The sequence below is a fragment of the Phasianus colchicus genome, chromosome 4, assembly GCF_987193195.1.
Source record: "Phasianus colchicus chromosome 4, bPhaCol1.hap1.1, whole genome shotgun sequence".
Lineage (NCBI taxonomy): Eukaryota > Metazoa > Chordata > Aves > Galliformes > Phasianidae > Phasianus > Phasianus colchicus.
The window spans coordinates 68260221-68272392 of NC_143439.1; positions in this window are offsets into that span (position 1 = coordinate 68260221).

Below are 12172 nucleotides of genomic sequence, written 5' to 3' on the forward strand. Positions count from 1 at the left end.
ACATTGGCCTGAACATTTTGGAAGTGTTCAGTGAAAATAATCCTGTGTTTCTAAAGAAAACACAAGGGGGGGAAATGTTTCCTATGTTAAGTAAGGAATAATACGTGTGGAGTTTTAAACCAGAACTATGCTTTTTTTTTTTTTTTAATCCTTCTTAGAGATAGAATTGTAAGACTGAACCGGGATGAAAGAAAACTCAGAAATTATCTCACTTTATTATTATTAACTTGAAAGCTAAGTATCGAGTTTAATTCTGTTTTAAGGTTTCTTAGATCAGCGCAGAGAAAGACTTTCAAAGCATATTTCATCTTATATTTATCAGAAGTGGGTGGGATAACTAACACACTGGTAACTTACACGGGATGGAGACCAACAGAACACTTCAGAAAAGGCTCCTGTGTCAACACACGTACAGCTTGGTAATCCCACACTTAGACTAACTAAATGAAAGGTGCAGAGAAGAGGAGGTTGGAGTAAATGAAAACAACAACAACAACAACAACAGATTAATAATTGAGAAAGACAGTTGGATTTTCATGTTTTTGTCATGCATGAAGAAGTGAGTTGAATTGTTTGATACTGGGAAGACAGATCACTTTTCTCCTTAAAATAAACTGGCAGTGGAAAGATGCAGGTGAGGAGGAGTTTGAGACAGATGCTGGGCAAAAACAATACCTATGTAAGTCTGGGACTTGAGGGACAGAAAGAAACAGGCTGATAAAGAGTTATGTCTCTATGAAGAATCAACATTTTAAGTACAAGGAAAAGAGAAGAGTTCAGAAGAAGAAATAAAGTCAGTTAATCAAAGTGATTGGAAACTATATCATGGGATGTGGGAAGGAAAAAAAAAAAAAAGGATAACATATTTAGAGACAGTATTTGGGAGCCCTGAGTAGAAAATCTAAAGGAAAGGAGAAATTAGGACTTTTTAATAAGTGGCCGAAGGAATAGCAAATATTTGGTTATTTGGACATAAAGAGGGAGACTAAAATGAGCAGCTTGTTGTGAGAAAGATGGAATCTTGGTTCAGGAACAAACCTCAGGTGGTCTTGAGAGAGGATGAAGCATGCTTTAGAGAACACTGCTCCAAGGCTCAGTGATGGCTCCAGGCATAGCAGAAAGTTTCTAGTCCTACTGACCATGCATGACAGCATTAGTGTATCTCCACAGAATGCAATTATTCTTTTCTTAAAGGAAAGAAAGCTCTAGGAAAATAAAAGGAATAAAACCTAAGAATATGTTATATGTTCCCTAGCTTTCACATACTAAACTTTGTAACCTTATTTCAGGAAATTAAATGGAACAGTTTTTCAATGTAATTATTTATTTCTAATAGGGTTGGGTAAGAGTTTATAAATCCTAATGTTAGTAAACAAATTTTATGTTCCCTGGTTTGGGAAAAACAGGCTTTTATGTTAACAACTACATGTTTCAGCTTTTCATTATGTCTTAGTGCTCACTAAGTCAGTTTTCTTTACATCTGTTGCAACAGCAATTGGTTCTGTCACTAACTCTTCATAAATGATTTTATTGAAATGGAAAAGAGACAATGTTTTCAGACTTTAAAGAATTTCTTAATGCAGTTCACTAATCTCTGCCTTATTTGAAAGCTGTTCTTCATTATTAATAAAGCTTCTCCTGCCTAAAATAATTTCTGTTATTGCCATCTCCATATTTCTGTCCATAGAATGGTTCTGCTGGCTTGTCAGATTTAATCTCTAAAAAGCAGAGAAGTTATCAAAATATGTCAAAAATATATATGCATTAACATCTGATTTAGCCTAAGAAGGGAAGGAATAGAGTTTGAAGTGTGTGGCTGAATGAACTAATGAAATTTTAATGGCACTTCAGTTCTATTTATCAGATTTGTATTCTTCACAATTTTTTGTTTTTGTTTTTGCTTTTGTTGTTTAAAAAATTGTCAGTATTTAAGAAGATTCTGAGCATCTGCCATGCCATTAAAGCATTTCAACTAACTAGCTTATAGCCTCAGCAGTTTTGCCATTCTCTAAGGAAAGAAGTCTGCCACATAGTATGTGATGAGAAGCTGACAGAGCTCTGAGTTCAGTGGCTTGTATTACAAAGAAGTTTTATTTTTTCTGCTGTGATCAGCACAAATGCCCAATCTTTAAGATTTCTTCTGTGTATATTTCTTCTAAAAATCAGAGCCCAAATATTTATACACTTCATTTCACGTTTTCATTTCACTTTAGGACACAGAATAAAGAACTTGTTGAAAAAAATACAGAAAATTCATGACCAGAGGTCAAACACAACCTCACATCTGTAAGGTGGCTCTCTATGAAAAGCCAATAAACGAAGATCAGAGCCTATTCATCAAATACTGAGAATTTTCATCTTGAGAATGCAATAACATGGGTTGCATTAAGAGATAAAGGGTGAAAAGATGGACATTTTTGCATTGTTTTAAATATGCTGCATCAGAAATGAACACCTTTTTGTATTGTCCCAAATTCTTGAAATTTAAATTGGTTTTGTTAATTGAATTTAGGTTTAGTATTCTGTTGAAAACAGGACAGAAAACAAAAATTGTGCAGATTTTGTAGCACTTTTCATCTTTGTCTATCTAGGAATATAATCAATGTAATGTTATGATATTTCAGACTTCAGTCTGATTTGGAGAGCAGTGACAGATGTAGGTGTCTCTTCATTTATAAGGGGTTTGGATCAGACCCTTGTAATTAGTAATCTTAGTATTTGGGTATTAGTTTCTTAGTACAGATTAAAAAAACCCACAAAAGTTAAGCAATCTATGCCAAAGATAACAATGGAATAAATAAGAAGAAAGAGAGTAAAGCAAAGGTTGAATAAAGTTCCTCTGGCAAGAATAACACAAGACTTCCTTCCTGCTGCTGAACCTGGAGCACTGCACTTGGTATTTGAATAAAGCTCTTTTTGCATATGTCTCATCAGCTCCCTTCTCCATCTGATGATTAAATAGGATTAGATTGGAGAAGGACAGCTAATTGTTCCAACTGTTTTTGTGTATGATTTTCATCTCTGACTGGAGGAGCCCAGGATGCTCTAATGACAAGGATATACAGATGGGATAACCAGAATTCCTAGCACATTTAGTTTGTGAGGACGGGTTGATACATCTAAAAAAGCATCTGCACAGTGGGACCTCTAAAACTCTGACTGCTAGTGATAATGCATCCTTCACATTTCTGGCCCTGGACTCAGCTTGGTATCCCACTTGTAACTGCAAACTAAGTGCAAACTACAGATCAGAATGTTTCAAGAAATCACACAAGGTAGCATGTGCAGGGATTTCAGGAGCACATAATTTATAAAACTACATTACATGAAAGTAGATGTGAGGGTAGCTGGGGTTTACTCTGTTCTTTCATTGTTTTGTTCAAAGAACTGGACTTGGTAAACAAATACCTAAGGAATGGCCAATTTCTACCCATTCTTTCACAAGTTCCCCGTATTCCTTTACTGTGAGGGTAATCAAATGCTTGAGCAGGCTTCCTAGAGAGGTGGTTGATTCCCCAAGCCTGACACTTTTGAAAGAAGCATTCAGATAATGCTGTTATTAATATACTGAAGAGGTCAGGCATTGTGCTTTATGATCTCTGTTGGTCCTTTCCAACCCAACTATTATAATCTAGTTTCAGAAAAATCAGGGTTCCATTCCCCCTTTCTGGAATAAAAGAAGCTCAGGGAGATGCTTGTCATGATTTATGTATTCAGTACAGACATATGTCTGAGAAAGACTTAACCAAAATAGCTTTGGATGTTCTCCAAAGCCAGCTCCAACAGGGATCAAGGTGTGACTGAGCCCAAAGCTTGTGGCTTGGAGACAATTACTAGAAAACCATGGGGTCCAAAGACAAATAGCTGAGAAGCATGCTTGTGGTTATTGCTCCCACCAGGCCAGCTTTCTCAGTACTTGGACAAACAGTCCATGCTCCTAAGCAACACCAAAATTGAACAGCAACTATTTCTTGTCTATGAACAGATTTTGACAGGGGTGCAATAATTTGGAAGTCAATAAAAAGAATTCTTTCAGCATTGCCTGTCTTTCAGACAGTGTTTTGTCTCTGAATGTCAGCAGCTTGGACACAGCTTCTTGCTAGGAGCTATTCTGCAAAGCAGCAGAGAGTAGGAGTCATTCTGCAGACTGTTAGATGACCACAGTTTGCTGAGCATAGCTTTTTTTTTACAAGTAGATTGAGAAGGCTTTGTCTTTGTCTGTAAGTTTATGGGAAAGGACTATAAAGCAATATTTTTCTTCATATTAATAAAACTCCAGCAGTTGAGTCCCTGCCTGATGATTTCAGTCTTGTTTCCTAAATTGTTATTTTAGCCTGGCTTCCATGTTCTTGCCCTACTCTACCCTAAATAAGACACAGAAACAAATTGCCATTTTAGGTGCTAGGAAATGCTGATGATTTAAGGCATGGTCAAGTGTTTATTACAGGACAAAAACACCTGAATCCACTCATTTTCCATAGAAACAGTTAAAAGATGATTAAAGGAATTCCTTTGTTCTGCTCTATAGGGCAGACTGAGCCAGTGGAATTGGATTTGCACTGCCCTTCCTTAGATGGAGAACAAGGTACAAATACTCCTGATATGATGTGGAAGTCAGTCTGTTCCTGAAGGGCCTAAAATCTACCTCCATTTCTGTAATGCTTTCCCCATTTCTTTGACTGAGCAGAACTGGCAGATAACGAACTAACTCAGGTCTCTTCTCTAGAGTTATTTTTCAGGCATAATGACCTCAGTTCATGCAATTTTACTTAATGTATTAATAACTGGGACACATCGGATCATTGTATACTGAGAAAAAAGATGACAAGTGTTTTAAGAAAAATTAAAATGGACACCTATCCTTGCAACTTCCAAGTCTCAGACTTCCTTATTTTTCTGCAAATTACACTCTGTCCCCCGAGCACCACTGCATCCCCCACATTAACCTTGTCACTTGTGCCCATGACAGTGACACGCCACTGGAGAAAGCTGAGAGTGGCTATGTTCTCATCTTACAATCTTAAGGGGGATTAGTCAAATAGGTATAAAGGAATTCCACAAAAAAAAAAACCACAGAAAGAGCTCACAGCACACTTAAACACATATTTTCCTAGCTCAGCCTTTATCCCATCCACTTGACCATATTTGCTCTCACATTATACATCTGCTCCCTGCAGAGAAGCCTAAGCAAACATTTTTGCAATGTTTGATTTTCTCCCCTTTTATTTATTAATAAAGACCAAATTTAATTTGAGGAGCTGGCATTTAAATATCATGCAGTTTCAACATGTTTTCTACTTTCAAGTTGGGATGCAGTGATATTTCTGTAGCGAATATTAACCCCCAAAGATATTATCTTATTGTACTCATATGCTTTAATAGCTAGGACAACAGAAGCAAGAAAGGCTATCTACATGTTATAAATTGAACAGATTAGCTGTAATATTTTGTTATATTTAGTATAAAATAGATGTGCTTTATAGATTTAAGCACAAATTGATACCTCATTCATGCAAGGAATATTTTCTCATGCAAGAATATATTCTCTGTTTACTGAACAATCAATAATTAATGTAGCACTACATTTTTGTTTTAATTTCCTATATTTATTTGGTGTGTTTGGGTGCAATAAATCCCCTTAATGTGGACAGTTCTTGTTCCAGATACTGTAAGTCCTCCTCTGATGGGTTAACTTTGGCTGAGGGCCATACTCACATACTCACATGTGACACAACATAAGAAATTAGGGTGAGAATTTAAAAGGGAAAAAAAAAAAAAAAAAGACAAGGACAGAGAGACTACTTATAAGTAATGGATAAGAGAGGATCAACTTGGGGGAAGTTAATTTAGTTTGTGGCCCTCCAAATCCAACAGCTTTTCTGCAATTTTTCCCCAAGATCATTTTCACTCCAAACTTCTCTACCCCTTCAAGCAGCAAAGCAAGAATGGTCAGGCCACAGTGTCTCCTCTCTGCTGCTCCTTTCCTCTCATGCTTTTTCCCTACTGCAGCGTGAGCTCTCTACAGGCCACCATTTATTCAGGTGACAGCCATCTGCTCTAGCAGAGGTTCCTTCTTCATGGGACTATCTGCCCAACTTCTCTTTCTCTGACTTTTCTTTCCTATTGCTTTTCACTTTTTCCTTTCCTTTGCTCCGTCCAGAGTTTTCTGCCATTTCTTAAACACACTTTTACTTAGAGGTTTCACCAGCCCATCTCAGAGGATCAGCTCTACCCTGCATTGGGCTGCTGAGAATCATCTGCAACTGGCAGAAAAAAATAGTTGTATCATAGCTTCAACCTTTTATCACTGAGGCACATCAGCTGCCAAAACCACACCAGGATCACCTCATGCACAGTCCCCTAGGACTCTGGTTTAAGTATTCACAGTTACACAGCCTTGTTACTCTCTTCTTTGCATAGCAAGCCTAGAACAAAGAAGCTAGATCCTTATTTCCCTCCTCCCTACTCATACCACTGCTATAGCAAGCTGCAGTCTTTCAGCTTCCTTCCTGATAAGAGAATATGTTGCAGCTGTGACCCAACCCAGTTATTTATTAATTAGAGTCCTAGGGAGGATTGATAGTTTGGCAGGGAGGCTATGTGGGAGCTGGTGGTGATGTCCTGCAAGTCTTGCTTCTTGACTGGTAAGTCTAAATGTTTCTTGTTTTGTCTTATCTTCTAAAAAAGTGTTATGTGTGAAAGCATTGTATTAGGTTGTTTGAAAGTGTATTGAGCCTAAGTGCCAGTATTTTGTGAGGGGGAGCTGTGTGGCTGCTTTGTGTGGGGAAGAGACAAAAAAATAGCCCATGTTGGTTTTATTCTGGTCTGAAAAACATTCAAATACTCTATTAGGTGCCAAACTTTAAAAGAATGTTTTTTGTTGGCTTTTTTTTCCCTCAAAGACAGTTACTAGAAGAAATTGTGTTAAGTCTTTGAGGGAGAAGCTGATAAAGAAGTGGGGCTTATGGAGGCTCTGTATGCAAGAAGAAAGGCCTGTCTCTGACTGCTCTGATGCTTGCAGATCTTTTTTCTCAGAGTGGGAAGACCTTGAAGGCTTGTAGTTGTAGTGGACCCCCCCAGAGTTTGGAGCACCCCTGAGGAATTGGTGCCTGCAGGTGATTGACCTTCTCTGGATTGAGAACACCCTGTGGTGCTGTGATCTGTGCTGGTGTAGAGGAGCAGAAAGGGTCAAGGAGCAGTGGCAGAAAAGAGTAAGAACCTGTACAAAGAAGTGGTTATTTGCTGTCCCTGCTATCTTGTGTTGCCTTAGAGGGAATTGAGGAGTACAGTGTGTTTTCCTACTGAAAGTAAGGTAAATAGAGTCTCTAAGAAGTGATGAGCAGTGGTGTTGAGTTGAATTTGAGCTGGAGGAAGGTGAAGGAAAGATGCTTGCTGAAGTGGTTTAGTTATTTTCCTGCTCTACTTATTATCAAAAGCTTCTGTTAATTAGCAGTAATGTAATTGAATTGGAGTGGCTTGGAACTGCAGTGCACACTGATGGAGGATGTGGGCAACACCTGGTGAAGCTGTGGGCTTGTGTTAGAGTAAAAAAAAGCTGTAATTCTGGTTGTTTAGTGTGATGTGATCTTGGATGTTACACTGCAGTACTGTGATTTGATTACAAGGTCTAGAGTGGTCATTTGGTATGAAATGCAGAACTAGTGTTGGACTTTTTGAAAGTGGAGAGAAACACTGCTAAACTTAGCATACTAAATTTAACATATTGTAACCTTTATGCTTAAAGTTTTCTTCTTGGGTAATTAATAACTAAAATATCTTTCCTTTCAAGTCTTTTCAAAACTTACTGAGTAAATTTTTTTATACATGGGAAATGTAGTAGAGCTCAAAGATTGTCATTCTTATTTGTGCAAAAGTAACTCTTAATTTACACTAGATAGAGGAGGATCAGAGAGGTTGTAAGTGATACAGTGGAACTTGCTTTATGACAGATTGAACCTTTTTTTTCCTGCTTTGTACTACCTGAAACAATGTGATTCTTGAGTTGTCATACTCAGTATTTCTGTGGTGGATCATGTAACAATTTATGAATTTGAAAGACGTTTTGCAGTGTTATCCTTTTATCATTGGTAGAAAAGTGGCTGCCTTATCATTATGTAATGCAGTCAGATGGTCATGAGGGAGTGTTTCATATATACAAACATTTATATATATATGCACACACATACTGGAAATTACTGTCAGTTTTTTGAAGGCCATAGAACTGAATTAGGAGGTGAGAAGAAAGTGTGTGGTATTGCAAACATTTACTCCAGCTTTTTTATCTGGTTTAAATGAAAACAAGAAAAACTTGATGTTTTACATGGAAAAACAATTTAAGAATTTTATTGCTGCTCAGGTAAACAGAAATAAGGTGTAATGGTAATAATTTGTTTCAAGGCTGAGTCATTAGAGAATAACTTAATTTTAGTTCTGGAACCCAGAATAGCTCCAGACTGCAAATAGATACATACACACTTTGTGTAATATTTTCAGCTTTCCCTTGGGACAGGGAGAAGATACCTGGAAAGGCCATTTCAGCAAGTTTAAAAAGACTCTGTTTCTTTTCTGAAGTTCATGTTCTAGCAAGGATATGATCACCAGAAAACAGAACTAAACCCTTTGTATTCCCCATTAAGCAATTAGTATTGTCATGCTTTCAGAAATAAAGACGTGATTGTTAGAAAACATAAAAAGGCTTTGGAAGTAGTAATCTGAATTTTGAGTTAACTTTCAAAACATTGGCAGTGTGAAGAAAATAATGAGCAAATGTGATATCTTCAGTTTTAACTTCCATGTCAAAAGATTTGACAAGTCAGCTTTCTTTGTCTTTGTTATGGCAAATATAAAATATATATTACTATACGATTTAGGTAAATTATCTTCAGCATGCAGAAATACGTATCTCTTCCATATACTTTTCTCAATAATATCTTGAATAATTTTACATTAAACAGATGTCTATAGTATGTACTATGTAGTTTTAGTCATAAACGTTATTTATAACTATAGATCTACAAATGCCATTTTACTATTTTTATGGGAGGGGGAAGGTTGCAAAGAGGTCTGATTTCTAAAACAACTGTTTTTTTCTAGGATATCTGGAAACTGATTTTTTTTAACATAGGTTAATATGCAGATTGTATGTAAATAAACCAGCCTAAACGTCTTCCTCATCAAAAAGATGTGTAATGTGAGTTTATTCAACAAACCTTATCACAGAAATCCTACTACAGCTTTTTTTTCCTGAATTTCATTAAACATCTGTACAGTTTTGCATGTTCTTTGTTTGCTCCATATCCCTATGGAAGTTAAAGTGGATTTATTAGGAAGTTTTTCTTAAAAAAATTCTTAAATAATGATAATCTGGAATAGGTTCAGAACACTATGGAGTCTATCTTTGAGAATTCAAGCAAATGTTTTACTGAAGTGGTGGTCCTACTCAATCATCTAACCAAAGGAGTGTCCTAGGATAGGACTCAACGTGCCTGTGTGGTTTATATGATTACCTCTATGAAACTTGTGGGATTCTCTTCTGATTGGTCCTATGCTGTTTCTGTGAGTACCTTCCAAATAAAGAAGTACTAAGATTACACTTAGATTCATGTATAGCTTCAAGCAGAAAACTTACTTTGAATCCCTATTGTGAGCAATGTGAGGAGGACGTTTTATTGTATTTATTTTATTTGTGCCTGTTCCACAGCCTGCTCTGTTCAGTCTCTTCTGTTGGAGCTGAGTAATACTGGTTCATCTGTCACCCTGTCAGGGTGATGCTTTTTTAAGGTACAATTTCTTTTTTACTTAAAAACTATTACCTTTCATAAGTCAAATTCTGCTATACATTTAGATTTTCAGTTCTTCCAAAGCTAGTGTGTTGTGGTTCTCAGATGTGATATACTGTCAGCATAGTTAATAGAGTGACTGAAAGCTAGATCTCAATGATATGGATATAACATTCTACAGGCATGTAACTTAAGAGTGCTAATGAGGAAAAGCATTAGCATAAACTTGAAGAGCAGCAGTTGTGTTGGATGTTTGAGTTTCAGATTCGGCTACAAGCTTCAAGAGCTAAAGTTAATGCTTTGGGCTTTCTTAAAGATAATGCAGGATTGTTGAACTGCCTGTATTCCAAGTGTGTATGTGAAAGGATTCATAATTTTCTAAATTTCTTAGGAGTTTAAAAAAAATAATCAACAAACTCTCTAGAGAAATAACAGAGCTGAAGACTTTAGTGAGGAAGTCTAAGCTCACTTTAATCCAGTATCCATTGAAGTTAATGATCAAATGCTGTCTACGTTGGTGGGCATGGGATTATTTACATATACTCTTACCTGTGGAAGCCCATCATACTTATTACTGATGTTTGTCATCAGTGTGGTATGGGACATGTTCCTGTTTAATAGAGGGAACTTGCAATTATTCCTGTTGGAAAGCAGTATGTACTGCAAACAGTTTTTTAGATAACATTGAATACAATGTTTCACTGACTTGTCAATTTATCTTTTAATCATGTAGAATGATGCATTTCTATATGGTTTCAGATTTCTTTTTACTGCAATAGTTAAGATGCTGGGATCAGGATGTCAAGAAACACTTGCCTTTCTAACCAAGATTAGCCCAGTATTACTTTCTTCTCAATGCCAATTTTATTTTTACCCCTCAAAAAATGCAAGACTCCATCTTGCTTCCAGAGGAGTTGGGGATAAGGGAAACACCTGAAACTAAGTTATTACTCAGGCTTTTCAACAAGACAAAGTACTTTTCTCTAACAATGTTTTGGTCTTAGAAATGACAAAAGAAGAATACACACACATTTCACTTCTGTTGTGTTCTGCCCTCCAAAGAAAAACTCCTTGGTCTTCCACCTTCTGTGTAGTGTCATTAGAGTAGGAAATGTTCAAGGAATGTTTGGATTTTGTGTTGAGGGATATAGTTTAGTGAGAACTGTTGGTGATAGGTGGATGGCTGGACTGGATGATCTTGTAGGTCTGTTCCTACAGGTGTTTCTGTGATTCTGTGAAATGTCAGTTTTGAAATGTGCAGTTTGGAGCCATGTTTTTTGGACATACTGTTGTGGATAAAATCTTGGATTCCACCTAATCCCTTGCATTTTCAAAGGCCTTATATTATTCAGAATTCTTGTTAAGATTCTTTCCACCTGTTTTGGTAGCTGTGAGTAGTCATTCTAGATGTTTATGGAAAATATTAATGTATCCTGCAGTTTGTAGTGAGACTTGATACCAATTGAACATAATCCAACACCAAGAAGTCTTGCCATGGTCATGAGCAAGTTTCAGTGAAAACTATTTCCAAGCCTGGACAGTGTGAAAGAATTATTTTGCTTTCCAAAAACTTGCCAGGATTGGGATGGACTCTCTTGGAAGCTTTTGGCCAATGAGTTCTATTACATACTAGATTTTTCATCATATGGTTTTTGACTCTCTAATACCCAAATAATTTTAGCTCAGTGGAACTACTAGTTTACTTTCCAGGGCAGCCATAAATTGCATGCCTGAGAATGAGAATTGTGTTAGAATGAGAAACTGTGTGTCCAAGACTAATTACTGGTGTAGAAGCAGCATCAGCAAATCTATAACCAGATGATTTACATTGCAGGTGAATACAAAGGTACTCAATCTAGAATAATCAGACCTTCAGTGCTGTATATAACATTTAATAAATTTACCCTGTTGCTGTGAGAATGACCAGCAAATAGTTACAGTGATCTAGAGAGGGAAAAGGGAGAGGGAAGAATCATTTTTATATAGTAGTGGTTAGGAATACTGGCAGTAATTCTGGTCTGTTGAAGTGCCAACACACCCAGCCCCAAGATAGTTGCAGTGTAATACAGTGTGAGGAAGCACATCAAAACCAGTGCTGAGCTCTGGGAAGGAGAGACGGAAAGGCTGAAGTCATGACTTCACCCTACCAGAGCACACTGTGCTTCCTATACTCTGTTTTCTGAGCAATAACTCTGTCATAGCTGATGGATTAAGGCTGACAGCCTCTCAGAGAATCCATCCACCTTTATGCCCTTATCTCTAGACTATCTGAGCCTAGTCCATTAAATAAACAATGACTGTGTTCTATCTTGCTTGCTCCCTACTGTATCCAAAGGAGTAAGCTGGGGGATTGCTCTGCTCTTTCCAAATGAAAGGATTTCAGAGAGCTGCTG